The sequence below is a fragment of the Scyliorhinus canicula genome, chromosome 6 (genome assembly GCF_902713615.1).
Source record: "Scyliorhinus canicula chromosome 6, sScyCan1.1, whole genome shotgun sequence".
Classification (NCBI taxonomy): domain Eukaryota; kingdom Metazoa; phylum Chordata; class Chondrichthyes; order Carcharhiniformes; family Scyliorhinidae; genus Scyliorhinus; species Scyliorhinus canicula.
Window position 1 is genome coordinate 34,783,536 of NC_052151.1, and position 22,715 is coordinate 34,806,250.

Consider the following 22,715-nt stretch of genomic DNA (forward strand, 5'->3'; position numbering starts at 1 on the left):
ACTCCTAGATTAGAAGCATCAACAATATTATGATTAAAGTATAGATTTAAAAAGGTTTTTCAAATCGACGCTTAATAATTCCAACACTTTCTTATGCAAGTCAAACATTGTTTTTCTGACAGTCTTGCTTATTACTTGGAACACGGGCGAGGTGAAGCAGGGGTTTGTCATGGAATTTAGGGCACTGGAATCAAAATTGGAAAATGGGGATGACTGTAGCACTAACTAGAATGAGATGGGAACAAGGGCATCCCGGCAGCTGCGGGATATCCTCATCCTGAGCGCAGAGGCAAAATAATGTCAGCCTGAGATTAAAATGGAGCCATTTACGTGAACCTCTGTGTGGGTGTCTGAGGTATTTCTTCAAAAGAAAATTGAGAAAAACACAGCGTGGGTGTTCCATGTAAGGCACTGTCAAAAGATCTTGCAGATTTGCGCACCGCACTTGGAGCTGGCTCATTAAAGTCGAGGGAGATAACCTTATCAAAAGTGTTGCTTGCAGGCATTACAGTTGTCGTGTGACAAATCTGACTAGTCAGAGACGTCCAAAGATTGCTGGTAGAATGGAAGGAGGGCAACCATGAGGCAATAGACATGCAACATGAGTAAACTGAACTACACAATGATACCAAACCATCAGTGCAAGGGTAGTGTGTTTGTGTGTGTGTGTGTTTTGGGGGGATATCTCTCTGCTTAACTATTGAGTGTGAGAGGGGGGGGGCGGGACGGCGGCGCAGTGGTTAGCACTGCTGCCTCACGGCACTGAGGACCTGGGTTCGATTGCCGCCCCGGGTCACTGTGTCCGTGTGGAGTTTGCCCGTTCTCCGTGTGTCTGCGTGGGTCTCACCCCCACAACCCAAAGATGTGCAGGGTATGTGAATTGGCCACACTAAATTGCCCCATAATTGGGGGAGGAAAAAAAATGAATGGGGTACTCTAAATTTATTTTTTAAAAACTGAGTGTGCGTGAGAAAACAAGGACCTGTTTGTGAAAAATCATTGGAAATAATTACTTGGGTTTTTTTTTTAGCAAAGGAACAAACAAATGCAGCAAAATGCAAATGTTTAGGGGGCAGCTTTCAGGTGTTGGATGTTTACCACCGCACCCAGGAAGATGGTAAAACACGGCACTTAAATGCTGCACAGGAAACGAAAATCCCGCAAGCTGCTGTTACTATTCTTCTTAAAATGCCAGCAGATACAATGGCTCTGTAGGTAACCTTCAAACCCAGCACAAACCACAAAGCCAGGAAATGCGGCAGTGCGGAGCTCATTTATTGCTCATCTGACATTACCAGACCTGGCAGCGATGGTTTCCCTGACTTCACGTTAATGGGAACCGCTTGCTTCATTATGTGACCATAGCAAGTCATGATCGCCTGAGCCTCACTACCCCGGCTGGGCAGCTGCCACAAACTGCAAGAGTGAAGCTACCGCTTTCCTGCACTGCTGCAGCAGCACTGCACTCATTAATCCTCCGTCTAGATGTTTTTGTGCATCGAGGGCGTATCAGCAGTCAGATCTCTGTACCGGCAGCCTCTGCTCAAACAAAAGGCAAACAGAAAAGAAATAAATTGCGACCGCATAGATTTATTGGGCAAGATATGGGGGAGCAGGAGGAGGCTCGTACTGAGCATGGTCAACAGCATAGATCAGTGGGGCCCAATGGCCTGTTTCTGTGTTGTCAATGCTATGTATTCGCTAGATGGCTGGTTTGAGATACAGAGTGAGGCCAGCAGCGTGGGTTCAATTCCCGTACCCGGCTGTGGTTGCTCATGAAGACCGCATCTTCTCAACCTTGCCCCTCGCCTGTGGAGGAGAGGGAGCGAGTTATCATTGCCTCATGTCTGCTGTAGATTAATTCATAGAATCCCTGCAGTGCAGAAGGAGGCCATTCGGCCCATCAAGCCGACACTGACACCCCCCCCTGAACGAGCATCCCACTAAGGGCCCATTTCCCCCATCCCCACAACCCCATCACCCAACCTTTTGGGCAGGCAATTTAGCATGACCAGCCCATCTACCCTGCACATGTTTTGACTGTGGAAGCACCCGGAGGAAACCACGCAGACACGGAGAGATCGTACAAACACCACACAGTCACCCGAAGCCGGAATTGAACCGGGTCCCTGGTGCTGCAAGGCAGCAGTGCTAACCAATGTGCCACCGGAGATAAATTGATGGAGATAAATTGCCTGATCAATCAGAGTCCTGTTATCGCTGCATACTGCAAGGGCCAGGATGGTCAAAGGGACACTACATGGGCCGTCATCCTTTGCTGCCCAGGCTTCCATGTTTCTAGCTCTCAGCTACAGTTCTGCCTCATCATGTGGGTGTAGCATTATAATCGAATGAAGGTAAGAAAAAAATGAGCCACTTCCTCACTCCTGCAGCCTTGTAAAGCTTTACAGATGACACACAATCCGGGCGAGAAGCTGCTGTGCCACAAACCTTACCAAGATAATTTTCCAATATTGTGCTGCGCAAGTGCCTTTTATGTGATCATCATTAGGCAGCAAGGAGATGGAGGCCGGTGAAAAACCCTTCAGGCACAGAAGTAATATTTTTTTCTCTCGATGTTGAACAGATTTTTAAAAATTAAAGTTCTGTTCGCAGAAGTGTAAGGTAGTGGTTGACGGGGAGCAAAATAAAGGCCGTCTTCGAGTGCTTGGTCTTCGATCATGTGGATTTCTTTGACAAAATCTGACTCCACTCTCTCTCTCTCTCTCTCTTGAGGTATCAGTCCAGTAACTCACTCCAGTGTTGTTTTCAGATGGTGAAAGATGCTCTGGTTAGATGGTTCCAGGCACTTCACGTTGCACATTCGAAAGGAAAAGGTTGATTTTTTTAAAAAAAAAGATTCTCTTATCAACAATAATGTGGCCTATTCCGCAGCGGTTTATCGTGATTCAATATCGTCTGTAACCAGAATGCAGTCTTACATTTAAAGCTATTATATTAGTCAATGAATGGGCCACAAAGTGAAACATGCTTCGTCTGCCTCTGTGGGGAATTTACTCTGCTGCTGTGCTTTCTGCAGTGGGAGTTACACAGTTGATTGGAAGATGAGATGAGGGAAAATTTCCCAATTGTTTTTGCAGGCAGTTTGGTTTATGCTGGTGTCTGTATTGCAATAAATTTGCTTTCGACTGCAATTGGAGGGAAATCTGTAATTAGGTTACTGCTTGGGGACAGGATTGATTCGAACGCTGGCATTTTGCTATCTTTTCTCCCTGTATATTCAGCCACATATATATGTATTGCTAATATTTGGCATTACAGGAATGGAACTGTGTACTATGGAGCTGAGGTCGGTTCTAGTGTGGAAAAATCACATTGCAGCCTTTCGTTACACTTCTATTGTGTGGATGGAAAGCTAGTTGTTCCAATGTCTAACTCAGTATATCCCCATCTCTGGCACTCACCATAAAACCCCTGCCCCCGGGTCTCATCATACCCCCCCACTTCCCCTCAAGCAAATCATAGAATTTACAGTGCAGTAGGAGGCCATTCGGCCCATCAAATCTACACCGGCTCTTAGAAAGAGCGCCCTACTTAAGCCCACACCTCCACCCTATCCCGTAACCCTGCAACCCCATCTAAACTAAGGGCAATTTAGCATGACCAATCCACCTAACCTGCACGTCTTTGGACTGTGGGAGGAAACCGGAGCAGCCGGAGGAAACCCACGCACACACAGGGCTAACGTGCAGACTCCGCACAGACAGTGACCCAAGTGGGAATCGAACCTGGGACTGGTGCTGTGAACACGGTTCAATTCCCGTACCAGCCTCCCCGAACAGGCGCCGGAATGTGGCGACGAGGGGCTTTTCACAGTAACTTCATTGAAGCTTACTCGCGACAATAAGCGATTTTCATTTTCATTTCATTTTACTGAAACAGCATTTCATTTCTTGTCTCTTCTACTTAAAATCATTATTGCACTGTTTCAGTGAGAAATTTAATTTTTGTTGGTTCCCTGTATTGGTTCTCCTGCTGTGGGCCCTTTTGACCCTGTTACCTGCACTATTCTACAGTCGTAGAATGTAATATGTAAAGCAAAATGGTCTGCCATTTGGTGGAAATACGTTTGAATTCTAAAAAAGCAATTGAAGAGATTGAAAAGTTTTATAGATTTGAGTTTGATGCTCTGAGTGGACGTGGAAATAGCCGGCTGGGATGGTGGGTGTGCTGTTCTTTGTGCTGCTTATTTCAGAATGGTTGGTGCAGTGTTCACAAAAGACCATAAAATAACTTGAACTTAAACAAAGCTATAAATTTATTAACACTACTAACTTGGATTCAACATATACTCTTAAAAGAATACACAGTTGTAATTAATAACATTTAAACTACAGTCATCTACAGCTATTCTCACTACTGGTTTAAACTATGATCTGCTCTCACTTGCACTATCTGTACTTCTGACTCTCTCTAGCTAACTCCTACACACTCCCACACATCACTGCCGTATATATTTGTATCTGTAGCTCCCTCTAGATGGCTACTCTCGACACTTCATTAACCCTTGCAGTTCTTACAGTAATGATAGTACCACAGACTCCTCTTGATCACATTTTCTGTTACTTTATTTCCAAACGTTGATGTTTGACTTTTGAAGGAATAGTTTTCTAAAGTTGATTTTTAAAATCTGTGGTCTCAGTCGTATTTGTGGTTTGTTAGTGCACCTGGCAGTCAGTGTGTCCCTTAATTGCCCCAGTACGCAGGCACAGCAAGTCATTAGGAAAGCTAATAGAATGTTATCATTTTACTGTGAGAGGAATTGATTATAAAAGTAGGGAGGTTATGCTTCAGTTGTACAGGGCGTTGAGGGACCACATGTGGAGTATTATGTGCAGGCTGCTCTCCTTATTTAAGGAAATATGTAGATGTGTCAAAAGCAGTTCAGGGAAAGTTTACTAAACTAATACCTGGAATGGGTGGATTGCATTATGAGGACAGGTTGGTCTTGTTAGGTTTGTACCCACTGGAGTTTAGAAGAACAAGAGGCAACTTGATCGAAACCTTCAAGATCCTGAGGGGATTTGCCATGGTGGATGTGTGTGGTATTGTGTGAAGCAAATAATGGCATGATGGGAAAACTAGTCAAGTCTTCTTGGTACAATTGAATTTAACCTAAGACACAGATACAAAATACAAAATGTTCGTCATGAACCTAGAAGCAGTCTCAATAAATACCAAGCTGAAAAGCTGTCTCTTCCTATATGTAAACAAGTTTGTCCAGTTCTTAAAACAAAGACAAGATAATGATATGAGACTCCAGTCCCCTAAAGGTCAGCAAGGTGACGCCATTGTAACGATTATTACTTATGTTTTACTTTCAATCAAATTCCTGACCAAGCTGTATTCATGTTATCTTGATCCTATAATGTATAAAAATCGCCTTATTCTTCTGTGAGATCGCAGACTTGGGACGGACTCAGCAGTTTGTAATTGACTGCCTTCCGACTCCAAGTTTCTGCCATTTCTGCTAGCAGTTCTAATTAGTGAATAAAGTTCAGTTTTGCTTATCTAATGAATGCTGTTTGAATTTCTCTATCACAGACAAACGCGGGGAAAATATAGAATACAACATGTGGAGACATGTTTCCTCTTGTGGGAGAATCTAGAACTGGGGTCACTGTTTAAAAATAAGGGTTCGGCCATTTAAGTCTGAGATTAGGAGAATCCTTTTCTCTTGAGGGTCCCGAATCTCTGGACCTCTTCCTTAAAAGGCGGCAGAAACAGAACCTTTGAATGTTTCTAAGGCAGAGCCGGATAGATCCTTGATGAACAAGGGGATGAAAGGTTATCGGGGGCAGGCAGCAATGTGGGGTGAGGTTACAATCCGATCTTATTCAATGGCGTAGCAGGCTCGAGGGGCCGAGTGGCCTCGGGGCAGTGAGGGCTCAGTTGTATGGAAAATTAGAAATTCAAAGTTGAAGGAGAAGGTGAGAGTGCAGGTCAATGATGAGGACGTTAAACGGGGTGGGAGTGGGGGGTGGGGGAGGGGAAGAGCGGCTCAGGAGAGGTTAGTAAAGTTTCCAGAACAAGTAACAGAACAGAGAGTATGGAAAGCGGTAGCAATCTAACTTCAGGGACAGCAGATAAGGGGACAACTAATGAGAAGGGGGAAGTCAACACCGGACTGAGGGCTTTGTACCTAAATGAACGCAGAATACGAAACGACGAGTTTGTAGCGCACATTGGCAGGTACGATGTTGTGGGCATCACAGAGATGTGGCTGCAAAGGGATCAGGGCTGGGATCTAAATATCCAAGGATATGTGTCCTATCGAAAGGCCAGTCAGATGGGCAAAGGCGACCGGGTTGCCTTGTTAGTAATTTAGGTAATTTTCATAGAATTTACAGAGCAGAAGGAGGCTATTCGGCCCATCGAGTCTGCACCGGCTCTTGGAAAGAGCACCCTACCCGAGGTCAACACCTCCACCCTATCCCCATAACCCAGTAACCCCACCCAACACTAAGGGCAATTTTGGACACTAAGGGCAATTTATCATGGCCAATCCACCTAACCTGCACATCTTTGGACTGTGGGAGGAAACCGGAGGAAACCCACACACACACGGGGAGGATGTGCAGACTCCGCACAGACAGTGACCCAAGCCAGAATCGAACCTGGGACCCTGGAGCTGTGAAGCGATTGTACTATCCACAATGCTACCGTGCTGCCCTAATTTGTTACCTGGACATTCTGAATTCTCCCTCTGTGTACCCGTGTGGTAATGTGGCGACTTGTAATGTGGCGACTTGGGGCTTTTCACAGTAACTTCATTGCAGTGTTAATGTAAGCCTACTTGTGACCATAAAGATTATTATTACAGTAAGAAATTAAATTAAATTGATAGCAAGAAGCGATGTCGGGTCGGAAGGTGTCGAATCGGTTTGGTAGAGATGAGGAATCGCAAAGGAAATACCACCCTGATTGGAGATATTTACAGTGCCCCAAGCAGTAGTCAGTTGGGATGTGGGGCAGAAAATAAACCAGCAGATAGAAAATATTACAATAATCCATGGGGAACTTCAATTTGCAGGTTGACTGGGAAAATCAGGTTGGTAGCGGATCTCTAGAAAGGGAATTTGTGGAATGTCTTTCAAACTTTTTTTTTCTGGGACCCACTTTTACCACGCCGGCTGACCTTCGCAAAACACCATTTTCTCTTACCTTTAATACGATAGGTGAGCCTGCCTGGTCCTCATGATCTCACATCAATCAGGTTAATGGGAGAAGAGGGCAATGGGCATATCAGATGCAGAGGGGAGGATAAGGCTGACGAGGGAAGTCAATGACACCATAAAGTGAAAAGAAAAAGCATACAATATATCGAGGATTAATGGGAAGCCGGGGGATCGGGAAGCCTTTAAAAGTGAGCAGAGGACAACTAAAAAATAAGAGGGGCAAAGTTGAAGTATAAGTGTAAGCTAGCTATTAATATGAAAGCAGATTGCAAGAGTTCTTTTTCAGTGTATAAAAGTTAAGAGGGTGGCAAGAATGGCCATTGGACCACTGGAAAATGAGGTTTATTTTAATATTTATTTCTGGGATGTGGGCGTCGCTGGTTAGGCCAGCATTTATTGTCCATCCCTAGTTGCCAGTCAGAAGGTGGTGGTGAGCTGCCTTCTTGAACCACTGCTGTCCCTGAGGTGTAAGTACACCAACTATGATGTTATGGAGGGAGTTCCAGGATTTTGCCCCAGTGACAGTGAAGAAATAGCGATATAGAACATAGAACGATACAGCGCAGTACAGGCCCTTCGGCCCTCAATGTTGCACCGACATGGAAAAAAAACTAAAGGCCATCTAACCTACACTATGCCCTTATCATCCATATGCTTATCCAATAAACTTTTAAATGCCCTCAATGTTGGCAAGTTCACTACTGTTGCAGGTAGGGCATTCCACGGCCTCACCACTCTTTGCGTAAAAAACCCACCTCTGACCTCTGTCCTATATCTATTACCCCTCAATTTAAGGCTATGTCCCCTCGTGCGAGCCACCTCCATCCGCGGGAGAAGGCTCTCGCTGTCCACCCTATCTAACCCTCTGATCATTTTGTATGCCTCTATTAAGTCACCTCTTAACCTTCTTCTCTCTAACGAAAACAACCTCAAGTCCATCAGCCTTTCCTCATAAGATTTTCCCTCCATACCAGGCAACATCCTGGTAAATCTCCTCTGCACCCGTTCCAAAGCTTCCACGTCCTTCCTATAATGAGGCGACCAGAACTGTACGCAATACTCCAAATGCGGCCGTACTAGAGTTTTGTACAACTGCAACATGACCTCATGGCTCCGGAACTCAATCCCTCTACCAATAAAGGCCATCACACCATAGGCCTTCTTCACAACCCTATCAACCTGGGTGGCACCTTTCAGGGATCTATGTACATGGACACTGAGATCCCTCTGCTCATCCACACTACCAAGAATTTTACCATTAGCCAAATATTCCTTATTCCTGTTATTCTTTCCAAAGTGAATCACCTCACACTTCTCCACATTAAACTCCATTTGCCACCTCTCAGCCCAGCTCTGCAGCTTATCTATGTCCCTCTGTAACCTGCAACATCCTTCCGCACTGTCTACAACTCCACCGACTTTAGTGTCGTCTGCAAATTTACTTACCCATCCTTCTGCGCCCTCCTCTAGGTCATTTATAAAAATGACAAACAGCAACGGCCCCAGAACAGATCCTTGTGGTACGCCACTCGTAACTGAACTCCATTCTGAACATTTCCCATCAACCACCACTCTCTGTCTTCTTTCAACTAGCCAATTTCTGATCCACATCTCTAAATCACCCTCAATCCCCAGCCTCCGTATTTTCTGCAATAGCCGACCGTGGGGAACCTTATCAAACGCTTTACTGAAATCCATATACACCACATCAACTGCTTTACCCTCGTCCACCTGTTCAGTCACCTTCTCAAAGAACTCGATAAGGTTTGTGAGGTATGACCTTCCCTTCACAAAACCATGCTGATATGTTTCCAAGTCAGGGTGGTGGGTGACTTGGAGGGGAATCTTCCAACCAGCGGAGAGTTTTCCCCTGATTCCCATTAACTCCAGTTTAGCTCGGGCTCCTTGATGCCACACTCAGTCAAATGCTGGCTTGATGTCAAAGGCAGTCACTCTCACCTCACCTCTGGAGTTCAGCTCTTTTGTCCATGTTTGAACCAAGACTGTAATGAGGTCAGGAGCTGAGTGACCCTGGCGGAACCCAAACTGAGCGTCTGTAAGCAGGTAATTGCTGAGTAAGTGCTGCTTGAGAGCACTGTTGATGACCCCTTCCATCACTTTGCTAATGACGGAGAGTAGATTGATAGGACGGTAGTTGGCTGGGTTGGATTTGTCCTGTTTCTTGTGTACAGGACACACCTGGGCAACTTTCCACATTGCCGGGTAGATGCCAGTGCTGCAGCTGTACTGGAACAGCTTGGCTGGGGGCACATTCTGCAGCACAGTTGATGGTTGGAATCTGGAACTCGCTGCCTGAAATGGCAGTAGAAGCGTGAACCTTCACAACATCTAAGAAGCATTTAGATGAGCATTTGCAACGCCACAGCGTACACGAGGCTACGTACCTACTGCTGGAAAATAGAATTAGAATAGATAGGTGCTTGATGGCCAGCACAGACACGATGGGCTGAAGGGCCTCTTTCTGTGCTGTAATGACTCTTGGGCAGGCTAAATCCAAGGTGAAGGGCTGTTGGCACTCGTTCCAGTGCTTAGATTATGAATAGCCGAGGCCTTTAGGAAGAAAATCACCAGCTATCGTTCATTGGCTAAATGGTGCAGGGAGGGACAGTAACCAAAACCTGAACAAAATCCTGCATTAGTTGGTTGTCCTTGGGTGTCTCTGAACCTGATGTCTGTGTTTCCCTATTGTGTGTGAGAAGAGGTTTGAGAGTTGTCTTTTAATAATGTATTATTGTACATTCGGCTCCAGTTTCTAGCAACAAAAGCGAGGTCCACAACCTTACACTTTGGGTGTGGTTGAACGGCCTTGTCGCTCCCGGCGTGGTGTTGGGAAGAGGCTGTATAATCTCTTGAGCGGCCTCTCTAAATTTTCGACTCTCTAAATGCCTTGAGCGATTTACCGCGAGACGTTGCGATCTGGATCTTGTCCTCACTGGGTGAGATCCAGATCAGCATATTTAAATGAGCCTTTAGCCTTTCGGCTCATTTAAATCTGCATTTGCAGGATTCGCCTGGGACCTACTGGCCCCGACTGCCAAACTTCACCGTGAGACATAGACACAGAATTAGGCCACTCGGCCCATCGTGTCTGCTCCGCCATTCAATCATGGGTGATGTGTTTCTCATCCCCATTTTCCTGCCTTCTCCCCATAACCCCTGGTCCCCAAAGCATTTTATTCGTAAGGAGCAAGAGGGTAACTAGAGAAAGGATTGGCCCACTTAAAGACAAAAGAGGGAATTTATGCGTGGACTCGGAGGAAATGGGTGAGATTCTTAATGAGTACTTTGCATCGGTATTCACAAAGGAGACGGACAAGACGGATGTTGAGGCTAGGGATGGATGTTTAAATACTCTCGGTCAAGTTGTCATACGGAAGGGGGAAGTATTGGGTATTCTAAAAGACATTAAGGTGGACAAGTCCCCAGGACCGGATGGGATCTATCCCAGGTTACTGAGGGAACCGAAGGTTGAAATAGCTGGGGCCTTAACAGATATCTTTGCAGCATCCTTGAGCATGGGTGAGGTCCCGGAGGACTGGAGAATTGCTAATGTTGTCCCTTTGTTTAAGAAGGGTAGCAGGGATAATCCAGGGAATTATAGACCTGTGAGCTTGACGTCAGTGGTAGGCAAACTGTTGGAGAAGATACTGAAGGATAGGATCTATTCACATCTGGAAGAAAATAGACTTATCAGTGATAGGCAGCATGGTTTTGTGCAGGGAAGCCATGTCTTACAAACCTAATAGAATTCTTTGCGAAAGTGACAAAGTTAATTGATGAGGGAAGGGCTGTAGATGTCGTATACATGGACTTTAGTAAGGCGTTTGATAAAGTTTCCCATGGCAGGTTGATGGAAAAAGTGAAGTCGTATGGGGTTCAGGGTGTACTAGCTAGATGGATAAAGAACTGGCTGGGCAACAGGAGACAGAGAGTAGTGGTGGAAGGGAGTGTCTCAAAATGGAGAAGGGTGACTAGTGGTGTTCCACAGGGATCCGTGCTCGGACCACTGTTGTTTGTGATCTACATAAATGACCTGGAGGAAGGTATAGGTGGTCTGATTAGCAAGTTTGCAGATGATACTAAGATTGGTGGAGTTGCAGATAGCGAGGAGGACTGTCAGAGAATACAACAAAATGTAGATAGATTGGAGAGTTGGGCAGAGAAATGGCAGATGGAGTTCAATCCAGGAAAATGCGAGGTGATGCATTTTGGAAGATCAAATTCAAGAGCGGTCTATATGGTCAATGGAAGGGTTTTGGGGAAAATTGATGTGCAGAGAGATCTGGGAGTTCAGGTCCATTGTACCCTAAAGGTGGCAACGCAGGTTGATAGAGTGGTCAAGAAGGCATACAGCATGCTTGCCTTCATCGGACGGGGTATTGAGTACAAGAGTTGGCAGGTCATGTTCCAGTTGTATAGGACTTTGGTTAGGCCACATTTGGAATACTGCATGCAGTTCTGGTCGCCACATTACCAGAAGGATGTGGATGCTTTGGAGAGGGTGCAGAGGAGGTTCACCAGGATGTTGCCTGGTATGGAGGGTGATAGCTTTGAAGAAAGGTTAAATAGATTAGGATTGTTTTCATTGGAAAGACGGAGGTTGAGGGGGACCTGATTGAGGTCTACAAAATTATGACAGGTATGGACAGGGTGTATAGCAACAAGCTTTTTCCAAGATTGGGGGTGTCAGTTACAAGGGGTCACGATTTCAAGGTGAGAGGTGAAAAGTTTAAGGGAGATGTGCGTGGAAAGTTTTTTACGCAGAGGGTGGTGGGTGCCTGGAACGCTTTACCAGCGGAGGTGGTAGAGGCGGGCACAATAGCATCATTTAAGAAGCATCTAGACAGGTATATGAACGGGCGGGAACAGAGGGAAGTAGACCTTGGAAAATAGGAGACAGGTTTAGATAAAGGATCTGGATCGGCGCAGGCTGGGAGGGCCGAAGGGCCTGTTCCTGTGCTGTAATTTTCTTTGTACTTTGTTCTTATTCATCAAGAATGCACCAGGGCGCAGTTTAGTACTGGTTTCCTGGTGGTTTCCACAAAGGTGGACCAGACGTAATGGCGCAGGGCGGAGGGAATGCCCATGTGGTCGGGGACAGGACAGGGTAGCACCCAGGCACCTTGGCACTCTGGCAGTAACAGCATGGCAGTGCCACCCTGGAACTGCCAGGCTAGAAGTGCCAGGGTGCCCAGATTACCAGGTGGAGGGAGGTGAGGGGATGTTCCCGGGGACCTCCCTGAGGTTCGGGGTGGGAGGGGTCGGGGGTCGGATCCTGGCGGGAGGCAGAAAAGGGGGAGGGTGCAGCCAGACCGAGGTTCTGCATATGGATTTGGAGCTGGGTCCTCTAGAGGCCATATTTGGGGTGTCCAACCTAACCTACGGGAGCTGCAGACGGGAGCAGGGGCAGACGTTTTAACCTTCACCTCGTTGATTGCTCACAGGTGGGTTCTGTTGGGGTAGAGGTCAGCTCCTCACCCCAGTGCCTTGGAGTGGTTGGGGGACCTAATGGTCTTTTTGTATTTGGAGGAAGTGAAATTTGCTCTGAGGGGGAGCGGATAAGGGTTTTCACCAGGGATGGGGCTGGTTTGTTTTACATTTTGGAGACCTGGTTGCTGTTGAGGGGTGGGGTGGGGGTGCTGTTGTAAATATACTAAAATGTTCAAAAAATATTTATAAAAATGTGCAGTACACTCAAAAGTGCAACGGTCTGTCCTTCTCCAGCACTGAATTCACCGTTTTGCCACCCCAATTGTACGGATGTGAACAGGAAGGGCAAAATACAAACACGTGGTTTCTAAAGAAAAAAAGTGACGAGAAAAGGTGTTGATAGAGAACATCATAATTTCCATTTAATGGTCTCTGCAAAACATAAGTCAAGAGTTGTGAATGTACAGTTTTTCTGAATGACTGACTGACTGACTGACTGACTGATTCACCGACTGACTGACTAATGCTGGCAGCTGGCCAGAGTGAGCTGACTGATTTGCTGACTGACTGACTGACTGATTCGCTGACTGACTGATTCGCTGACTGACTAATTCGCTAACTGACTGATTCACTGACTGACTGACTGACTGATTCACTGACTGACGGACTGATTCGCTAACTGACTGATTCACTGACTGACTGACTGACTGATTCACTGACTGACTGACTAAGCTCACAGCTGGCCAGAGTGAGCTGACTGTCTGATTCACTGACTGACTGACTGACTGATTCACTGACTGACTGACTGATTCACTGACTCACTCACTGACTGACGGACTGATTCACTGACTGACGGACTGATTCACTGACTGACGGACTGATTCACTGACTCACTCACTGACTGACGGACTGATTCACTGACTGACGGACTGATTCACTGACTGACGGACTGATTCACTGACTGACGGACTGATTCACTGACTGACGGACTGATTCACTGACTGACGGACTGACTCACTCACTGACTGACTGACTCACTGACTGACTGACTGACTTACTCACTGACTGACGGACTGATTCACTAACTGACTGACGGACTGATTCACTGACTGACGGACTGCTTCACTGACTGACGGACTGATTCACTGACTGACTGACTCACTCACTGACTGACGAATGCTGGCAGCTGGCCAGAGTGAGCTCACTGACTCACTGACTGATTCACTGACTGACTGATTCACTGATTCACTCACTGACTGACTGACTGATTCACTCACTGACTGACTGATTCACTCACTGACTGACTGATTCACTCACTGATTGACTGATTCACTCACTGACTGACTGATTCACTCACTGACTGACTGATTCACTCACTGACTGACTGATTCACTCACTGACTGACTGATTCACTCACTGACTGACTGATTCACTCACTGACTGACTGATTCACTCACTGACTGACTGATTCACTCACTGACTGACTGATTCACTCACTGACTGACTGATTCACTCACTGACTGACTGATTCACTCACTGACTGACTGATTCACTCACTGACTGACTGATTCACTCACTGACTGACTGATTCACTGACTGACTCGTTGACTGACTGACGAAGCTCACAGCTGGCCAGAGTGAGCTGACTGCCTGACGGACTGACTCACTGCCTGACTGATTCACTGACTGACGAATGCTGGCAGCTGGCCAGAGTGAGCTGACTGCCTGACGGACTGACTCACTGCCTGACTGATTCACTGACTGACGAATGCTGGCAGCTGGCCAGAGTGAGCTGACTGCCTGACGGACTGACTCACTGCCTGACTGACTGTCGAATGCTGGCGGCTGGCCAGAGTGAGCTGACTGCCTGACGGACTGACTCACTGCCTGACTGACTGTCGAATGCTGGCGGCTGGCCAGAGTGAGCTGACTTTCTCAGCTGCAGCGAACACCAGGAAGGATCCATCCCTGTCTGCAATGTCCACGTGAATGGTGCAGAGATTCCACGTTCACTTCTGACAGTCCCTGTTCTGCTCAGTGATAAATTTGGTAACAGTTCCTGGTCTCAATCCTGGATCCCCCCCACTGCCACCACCAATAGTTAAAGCAGATGAGCCCATGCAAGATGTTCACAGCTGTGTCCCTGTGCTCTTGCTGTTGCATTAGCCGTGTCCAGAATTGATCATTACAGTCAGATTTTTTTTCTTTAATTCATAAATTCTCGTGTAATATTATTTTTCACTGGGATTCATCTAATGTGTTCTCCCTATCCTACAGGTCTTCCATCATACTTGTGTGTGAAGCAATGTAAAATCCTGAATGGTGGAGATTGCTTGGTAAGTGACGATCTGTTCTCCTAGTACTGTATGAATGCGAATATTGATGAGGTAGTTGCGCAGTTTTTTTATTTTTGCCCCAGTGTTTAATGTGCCTGCATTCTCAGGGTTGTGATTTATTTCATCTCGTTGTGGATTTGATTTATTATTTGTACACTCTCAATGTATGGTGTGTTAATGCTGGTGAATGGAACTCCTCTAATGTCAGGCTTCTGAGTGTGTTCCTACAGAGCAGTTTCCAATTCAGTGCAGCTGCAGGACCGAGCTCCCGTTTTCTCTCCCTTCGCCCCCCCCCCCCCCCCCCCCACCACCACACACACACACACTAATGTGCCTTAGTCTGTGTCTCAGAAGGGAACTTCCCAATGCACCAGTCTGGAAAGTGAAGATGTTGCACAATATATCGATGGGCCCATGAAATTTCATATCTAGCTGGAATGCCAGACATGTGAGCACACTGTAGTGCCATTGGTTCTTCTGCACCCACACGAATGTTCAATAGGTAGAGGGGGGCTTGATGTTACATCTGATTCAACCGACAGCACCTCCAACAATGCAGCAACCCCTCCGTAACAATGCAGCACCCCCTCCGTAACAATGCAGCACTCCCTCCGTAACAATGCAGCACTCCCTCCGTAATAATGCAGCACTTCCTCCGTAATAATGCAGCACTCCCTCCGGAACAATGCAGCACTCCCTCCGTAACAATGCAGCATTCCCTCCGTAACAATGCAGCACTCCCTCCGTAACAATGCAGCACTCCCTCCGTAATAATGCAGCACTTCCTCCGTAATAATGCAGCACTTCCTCCGTAATAATGCAGCACTCCCTCCGTAACAATGCAGCACTCTCTCCGTAACAATGCAGCACTCCCTCCGGAACAATGCAGCACTCACTCCGGAACAATGCAGCACTCCCTCCGTAACAATGCAGCACTCCCTCCGTAACAATGCAGCACTCCCTCCGTAACAATGCAGCACTCTCTCCGTAACAATGCAGCACTCCCTCCGTAACAAAGCAGCACTCCCTCCGGAACAATGCAGCACTCACTCCGGAACAATGCAGCACTCCCTCCGTAACAATGCAGCACTCCCTCCGTAACAATGCAGCACTCCCTCCGTAACAATGCAGCACTCCCTCCGTAACAATGCAGCACTCCCTCCGTAACAATGCAGCTCTTCTTCCGTAACAATGCAGCACTCCCTCCGTAACAATGCAGCACTCTCTCCGTAACAATGCAGCACTCTCTCCGTAACAATGCAGCACTCCCTCCGTAATAATGCAGCACTCCCATCGGAACAATGCAGCACTCCCTCCGTAACAATGCAGCACTCTCTCCGTAACAATGCAGCACTCTCTCCGTAACAATGCAGCACCCTCTCCGTAACAATGCAGCCCCCGCTCCGCAACAATGCAGCACTCTCTCCGTAACAATGCAGCACTCTCTCCGTAACAATGCAGCACTCCGTCCGGAACAATGCAGCACTCCCTCCGTAACAATGCAGCACTCTCTCCGTAACAATGCAGCACTCTCTCCGTAACAATGCAGCACTCCCTCCGTAATAATGCAGCACTCCCTTCGGAGCAATGCAGCACTCCCTCCGTAACAATGCAGCACTCTCTCCGTAACAATGCAGCACTCTCTCCGTAACAATGCAGCACTCTCTCCGTAACAATGCAGCACTCTCTCCGTAACAATGCAGCACCCCCTCCGTAACAATGCAGCACCCCCTCCGTAACAATGCAGCACTCCCTCCGTAACAATGCAGCACTCTCTCCGGAACAATGCAGCACTCTCTCCGGAACAATGCAGCACTCTCTCCGTAACAATGCAGCACTCTCTCCGGAACAATGCAGCACTCTCTCCGTAACAATGCAGCACTCTCTCCGTAACAATGCAGCACTCTCTCCGGAACAATGCAGCACTCCCTCCGTAACAATGCAGCACTCTCTCCGTAACAATGCAGCACTCTCTCCGTAACAATGCAGCACACTCTCCGGAACAATGCAGCACTCCCTCCGTAACAATGCAGCACTCCCTCCGTAACAATGCAGCACTCCCTCCGTAACAATGCAGCACTCTCTCCGTAACAATGCAGCACTCCCTCCGTAACAATGCAGCACTCCCTCCGTAACAATGCAGCACTCTCTCCGTAACAATGCAGCATTCCCTCCGGAACAATGCAGCACTCTCTCCGTAACAATGCAGCACTCTCTCCGTAACAATGCAGCACACTCTCCGGAACAATGCAGCGCTCTCCTCCGAACAATGCAGCGCTCTCTCCGTACAATGCAGCACTCTCTCCGTAACAATGCAGCACTCTCTCCGTAACAATGCAGCACTCTCTCCGTAACAATGCAGCACTCTCTCCGTAACAATGCAGCACTCCCTCCGTAACAATGCAGCACTCCCTCCATGCTGCATACAAGAGTCAGCCTAGATGAGGTTGCATTTGGTTGGTGACCTTTTGTGGAAGCTGCCAGTGGATTGTATTAGCCTTTTCACTTTTACACCAATGTTGGTGAAGGTCTGCTGGATTTTCTTTTAATTGTGGTATAGTCTTAATCTGAAAATATAGATCTGGGGCTGGATTCTCCGCACCCCGACGCCAAAATCACGGACGATGCGGGGGCGGAGAATCCATTTTACCGCAAGAAACTGTGACTGACGCCGATGCCCCGATTCTGCAGGCCACGGAGAGTGGCGTACTTGGGGCTTGCTCCTCCATTCTGCGCTCCCGACCGGCCAATGTCCCTACGGGTGGTTCTAATGTGGATGAGCTGGTCGGGATACTCGTGCGGCATCAGCGGACTCAGTACACGGTCACCCTGGTCTTGGGTTGCCGATCAGAGGGCAGGGAGGGCATTATAGGCGGCCGGTAAATGCTTGTGCAGGAATTGAATGTCGGGCGCATCGCCGATCAGGGGGTGGTCTTTTTTGTGGGGTCCAGCTCCGTGGTCCGAGTCCGCCATGGAGCACGGCGTGGCCGCTGGAGGCCACCGCCCTGCGCATCCGCGGCCTCCGAACCGGACGTGCGGGGGACCGTAACCGCGACTAAAGCTGCGAGATCTACTCCAGGTCCCTGCTAGCCCCCTGCAGGGCTGGGAATTCATGTCCCTTTGACACCAGCTTTTCTGCCGTAAACCTCTCCAATAATGGAGAATCCAGCCCCCTGATGTATTTGTGCCAATTCTTTTCAATGGTAGATTAAAGTTATACTGATGTGGTGACACACGAATCCCAATTTGCAGAACTGTTTTCAGTGGGTGGGGAGGAGAGGGGGTGGGGCAAAGCTCCTCCTGTGAACATCTTTTGCTTTTTCCCCGACAAAAGTGGCCGGCAGGTTTTGAGTAAAAATGGGAAACTTTTGCCATCAAGATTCAGCCGCAGCTGGTGTATTGCGTCCAGTTCTGCGCGCCGTGCTTTTAAGAAAGATTTGGATTTGGATTTTGTTTATTGTCACGTGACTAAGGTACAGTGAAGAGTATTTTTCTGCGAGCAGCTCAACAGATCATGGAAAGAAATTAAAATAAAAAGAAAATACTTAATATAGAATTTATAGAATTTACAGTGCAGAAGGAGGCCATTCGGCCCATCGAGTCTGCACCGGCTCCTGGAAAGAGCACCCTCCCCAAGCACACACCTCCACCCTATCCCCATAACCCAGTAACCCCACCCAACACTAAGGGCAATTTTGGACACTAAAGGCAATTTATCATGGCCAATCCACCTAACCTGCACATCTTTGGACTGTGGGAGGAAACCGGAGCACCCGGAGGAAACCCACGCACACATGGGGAGGATGTGCAGACTCCACACAGAGTGACCCAGCCGGGAATCGAACCTGGGACCCTGGAGCTGTGAAGCAATTGTGCTATCCACAATGCTACCGTGCTGCCCCATAATGGGGCATCACAAGTTACACAATGTAACTACATAAGCACCGGCATCGGGTGAAGCATCCAGGGTGCGAAGGCTTTCGGTAGAGTGAAGGAAAGATGCACGAGAATGGTTCTGGGGATGAGGAACTTCAGTTATGAAAATAAATTGGAAGAGTTGGGACTGTTTTCATTGGAGTGCAGAGGGGATTTGATAGGCTATTCAAAATCCTGAGTCTGGATAAAGAGACGTTCTTTTCACTCCTCAAACAGCATCAAGAACAAGAGGACACGGATTTAAAGTAATTGATAAAAGCTAAAAAAAAAAGGACGTGAAGAAAAGATTTTTCACACAGCGAGTGGCTGGGCTCTGCAATGCTCTGTCTGAGAATGTAGTGGAGGCAGGGTCAATCGGGGCATTCCGAAGGGGGATTTGACTGGTATCTGAAAAGGAAGAACATGCAGGGGTTACCGGGTGAAGGCCGGGGAATGGCTGTAGGTGAAATGCAGAGAGCTCTCATTCGGAGAGCTGGTGCAGATGGGCTGAATGGCCTACTTCTGCACTGCAACAATTCTGAGATTCTCAGTTAACCATTTCAGAATCCAGCTGAACTGAGTTGAATAATTTTGGGTGATTGCATTGGAAATGTAAGCGTTGCCAAGTTCCTGAAGCTCGATGCTGTGTTCAGAATGATTAATCCAATTGCCCATGATGGCAGAATTAGTAATCACACACTCGCATAGAAAGATTTCTGATTAGTTCTTCACTTTAGTAACACTGGCCCCTGAGTCTGACGTTCCTGGGCTCGAGTCCCAACTCCGTGCATCGCCCAAGGTGCTGCTTTCACCTGAGGCTCATGCTGCCTTGTTGTAACAGATTTTGTGGCAGTGTCTTTGGTGAAGAATATGGTATTCTTGTCATGTCCGAGCAAGTGTTCATTTACATCAATCAAGCAGATTAACTCATTATAACCTCATTATTGCCTTTTGTGAAACCTTGTATGTAGCTTTGTTGCCACATTTGCCTAAATAGCGATGATTACATGTCAAAATTCCATGTCTGAAATGTTTTGGGGTGTTGTACAGACATGGAAGGTGCAAGTTCTTCAGACATGTTATCTCTTCCGGGTGCCATCAGTGGGTTATTTTGATAAACAATTTTAATGAGGTATTTTTGGCATTGTAAACAGTAAAACTACAGAACGTGAAAACGAAAGGACTGTACAATAAACAAAGTACACAGTGCAATTGCCCTAACCCATCCTACCCACATCTGCCTAATTGACCCCCTATACTACATTCCCCCCCCCCCCCCCCCACATCTGCCTAATTGACCCCCTATACTACATTCCCCCCCCCCCCCCCCCCCCCCCCCCCCCCCCCCCCGCTGACGATTAATTCTCCGCAAAGAAGTCAATGAATGGTTGCCACCTCCGGGCGGACCCTAACATCGACCCTCTCAAGGTGAACTTGATTTTCTCCAAGCCCACGAAACTCACCATGTCTGACAGCCAGGTTTCCGACTTCGGGGGCTTTGAGTCCCTCCAAGCTAGAAGTATCCGTCTCTGGGCTACCAGGGAAGCATAGGCCAAAACGTCGGCCTCTTTCTCCCCCCGGACTTCCAGGGCCACTGAAACCCCAAAAATCCCCACCTCCGGACCCATTTCCACCCTTGTGTTCAATACCCTAGACATAACGTCCTCGAACCCCTGCCACTATCTCCTAACTTTTGGACATGCCCAAAACATGTGGCCATGGTCTGCCGGTCCTCTCAGACACTTTACACACCTGTCCTCTACGCCGAAGAATCTGTTCATCCGGGACACTGTCATGTGGGCCCGGTGGACGACCTTAAACTGAATCAGGCTGAGCCTGGCACATGTTGCAGTCCCATTAACCCTGTTCAGCGCGTCCGCCCACAGGTCCTCCCCAATCTCCCCTCCCATCTCCTCCTCCCATTTATGCCTCAGTTCCTCAGTCTGCGTCTCCTCCGCCTCATGAGCTCCTTGTAAATATCCGAGACACTTCCCTCCCCCAACCATCCTCCAGATACTATCCTATCTTGGATCTCCCTTAGTGGCAAAAGTGCAAAAGATGGCATCTGCTCACGTCAAAAGTCCCACGCCTGAATATACTGGAATCCATTCCCCTTCATCAACCCACACTTGTCCTCCAGCGCCCTCAAACCAGGGAAGCTCCCTTCCAAGAACAAATCTCCCATTCGCTCAATCCCCGCTCTCTGCCATACCCGATACCCTCCGTCCAACCTCCCCGGAGCAAACCGATGGTTGTCACATATCGGGGACCAGACCGGTGCTCCCGTTGCTCCCACGTGCCTCCTCCACTGTCCCCAGATCCGAAGGGCCGCCACCACTACAGGACTGGTGGAGAAGTGCGCCGTCGGGAACAGCAGAGGCGCCGTCACCAACGCCCCCAGACTGGTGACCCTACATGAGGCTGCCTTCATCCGCTCCCAAGGCGATCCTTCCCCCCCACCAACCACTTCCTTATCATGGCTAAGTTAGCCGCCCAATAATAGTTGCTGTAATTCGGCAGTGCAAGCCCCCCTTACCCCACTCCCGGTTCCGCTTGAGCATCACCCTCTTCACTCGGGGGGGGGGGGGGGGGGGGGGGGGGGGGCGGCTTGTCCGCCCATACAAAGTCCAAAATGATCTTGCTTACCCTCTTAAAAAAGGAACGTGGAATGAAAATGGGGAGATACTGGAACACGAATAAGAACCTTGGGAGGACCGTCATTTTAACTGTCTAAAGTCTCCCAGCAATCACAGAGGGAGCGCATCCCACTTCCGGAACTCCCCTCGCATTTGATCTACCAGCCGCGACAGGTTCAGCTTGTGTAGTCGACCCCATTCCCGCGCCACTTGTATTCCCAGATACCTGAAACTGTCCCCAACCAGCCGCAACAGCAGCTCCCTCAGCCAGTCCCCTTGGCCCCTCTCCTGAACAACAAACATTTCACTTCTTGTCATATTCAATTTGTACCCCGAAAACTGGCCGATTTCCCCCAGGGTCGCCATGATTCCATCCATCCCCACCACCGGGTCCAAAAAACGTACAAAAGCAGGTCATCTGCATACAATGAAACCCTATGCTCCAGTCGATGAAACCCACCCCAAATCCAAACCGTCCCAGCACCTCCCATAAGTAGTCCCTCTCTACCCGGTCAAAGGCCTTCTCCGCGTCCATAGCCACCACTACCACTACCTCCACCTCCTTTCCCTCCGGGGGCATCATGATCACATTGAGCAATCTTCTTATATTCGCCCCCAGTTGCCTACCTTTAACGAACCCTGTTTGATCCTCCCTAATAACACTCGGCACACAATCCTCAATCCTAGTGGCCAAAAGCTTTGCCAGCAGTTTAGCGTCCATGTTAAGAAGGGAGATCGGCCTCTAAGACCCACACGACTTCGGGTTCTTGACCCGTTTTAAAATCAAAGAGATGGTGGCCTGCGACATTGTCTGTGGAATCACCCCTCTGTCCCAGCAGCGGCCCCAATATCCCGGAGAACTTTTTATAAAATTCTACCGGGTACCCATCCGGCCCCGGGGCCTTTACCTGACTGCATGGCCTTTAAGCCCTCAAATATCTCCTCAGCCCTGATCGGGGCGCCCAGCCCTTCTACTAGCTCCCTACCCACTTTTGGGAATGTCAGGCCGTCTAAGAAGCGTCTCATCCCCTCCGGCCCTGCAGGGGGCTCCGAGCTATAGAGTTTGCTATAAAAGTCCTTGAAAGCTCTGTTCACACCTGCTGCATCCCCTACCAAGTTACTGCCTCCATCCCCCACTTTACCTATTGCCCTAGCCGCCTCCCTCTTTCTGAGCTGCT

General features: G+C 48.2%; 1 protein-coding gene across 3 annotated transcripts in view; it reads left to right on the top strand.

The window, feature by feature from the left end:
- Nucleotides 1-22,715, top strand: part of LOC119967085 (tyrosine-protein kinase Fyn) — a 316,569-nt gene that overhangs the window by 99,218 nt on the left and 194,636 nt on the right. For all 3 annotated transcript variants that reach the window (XM_038799145.1, XM_038799144.1, XM_038799143.1), the window contains exon 2: nucleotides 14,928-14,986. The gene's annotated coding sequence lies outside the window, so the exon portion shown is untranslated. The remainder of the gene's footprint in view (nucleotides 1-14,927; nucleotides 14,987-22,715) is intronic.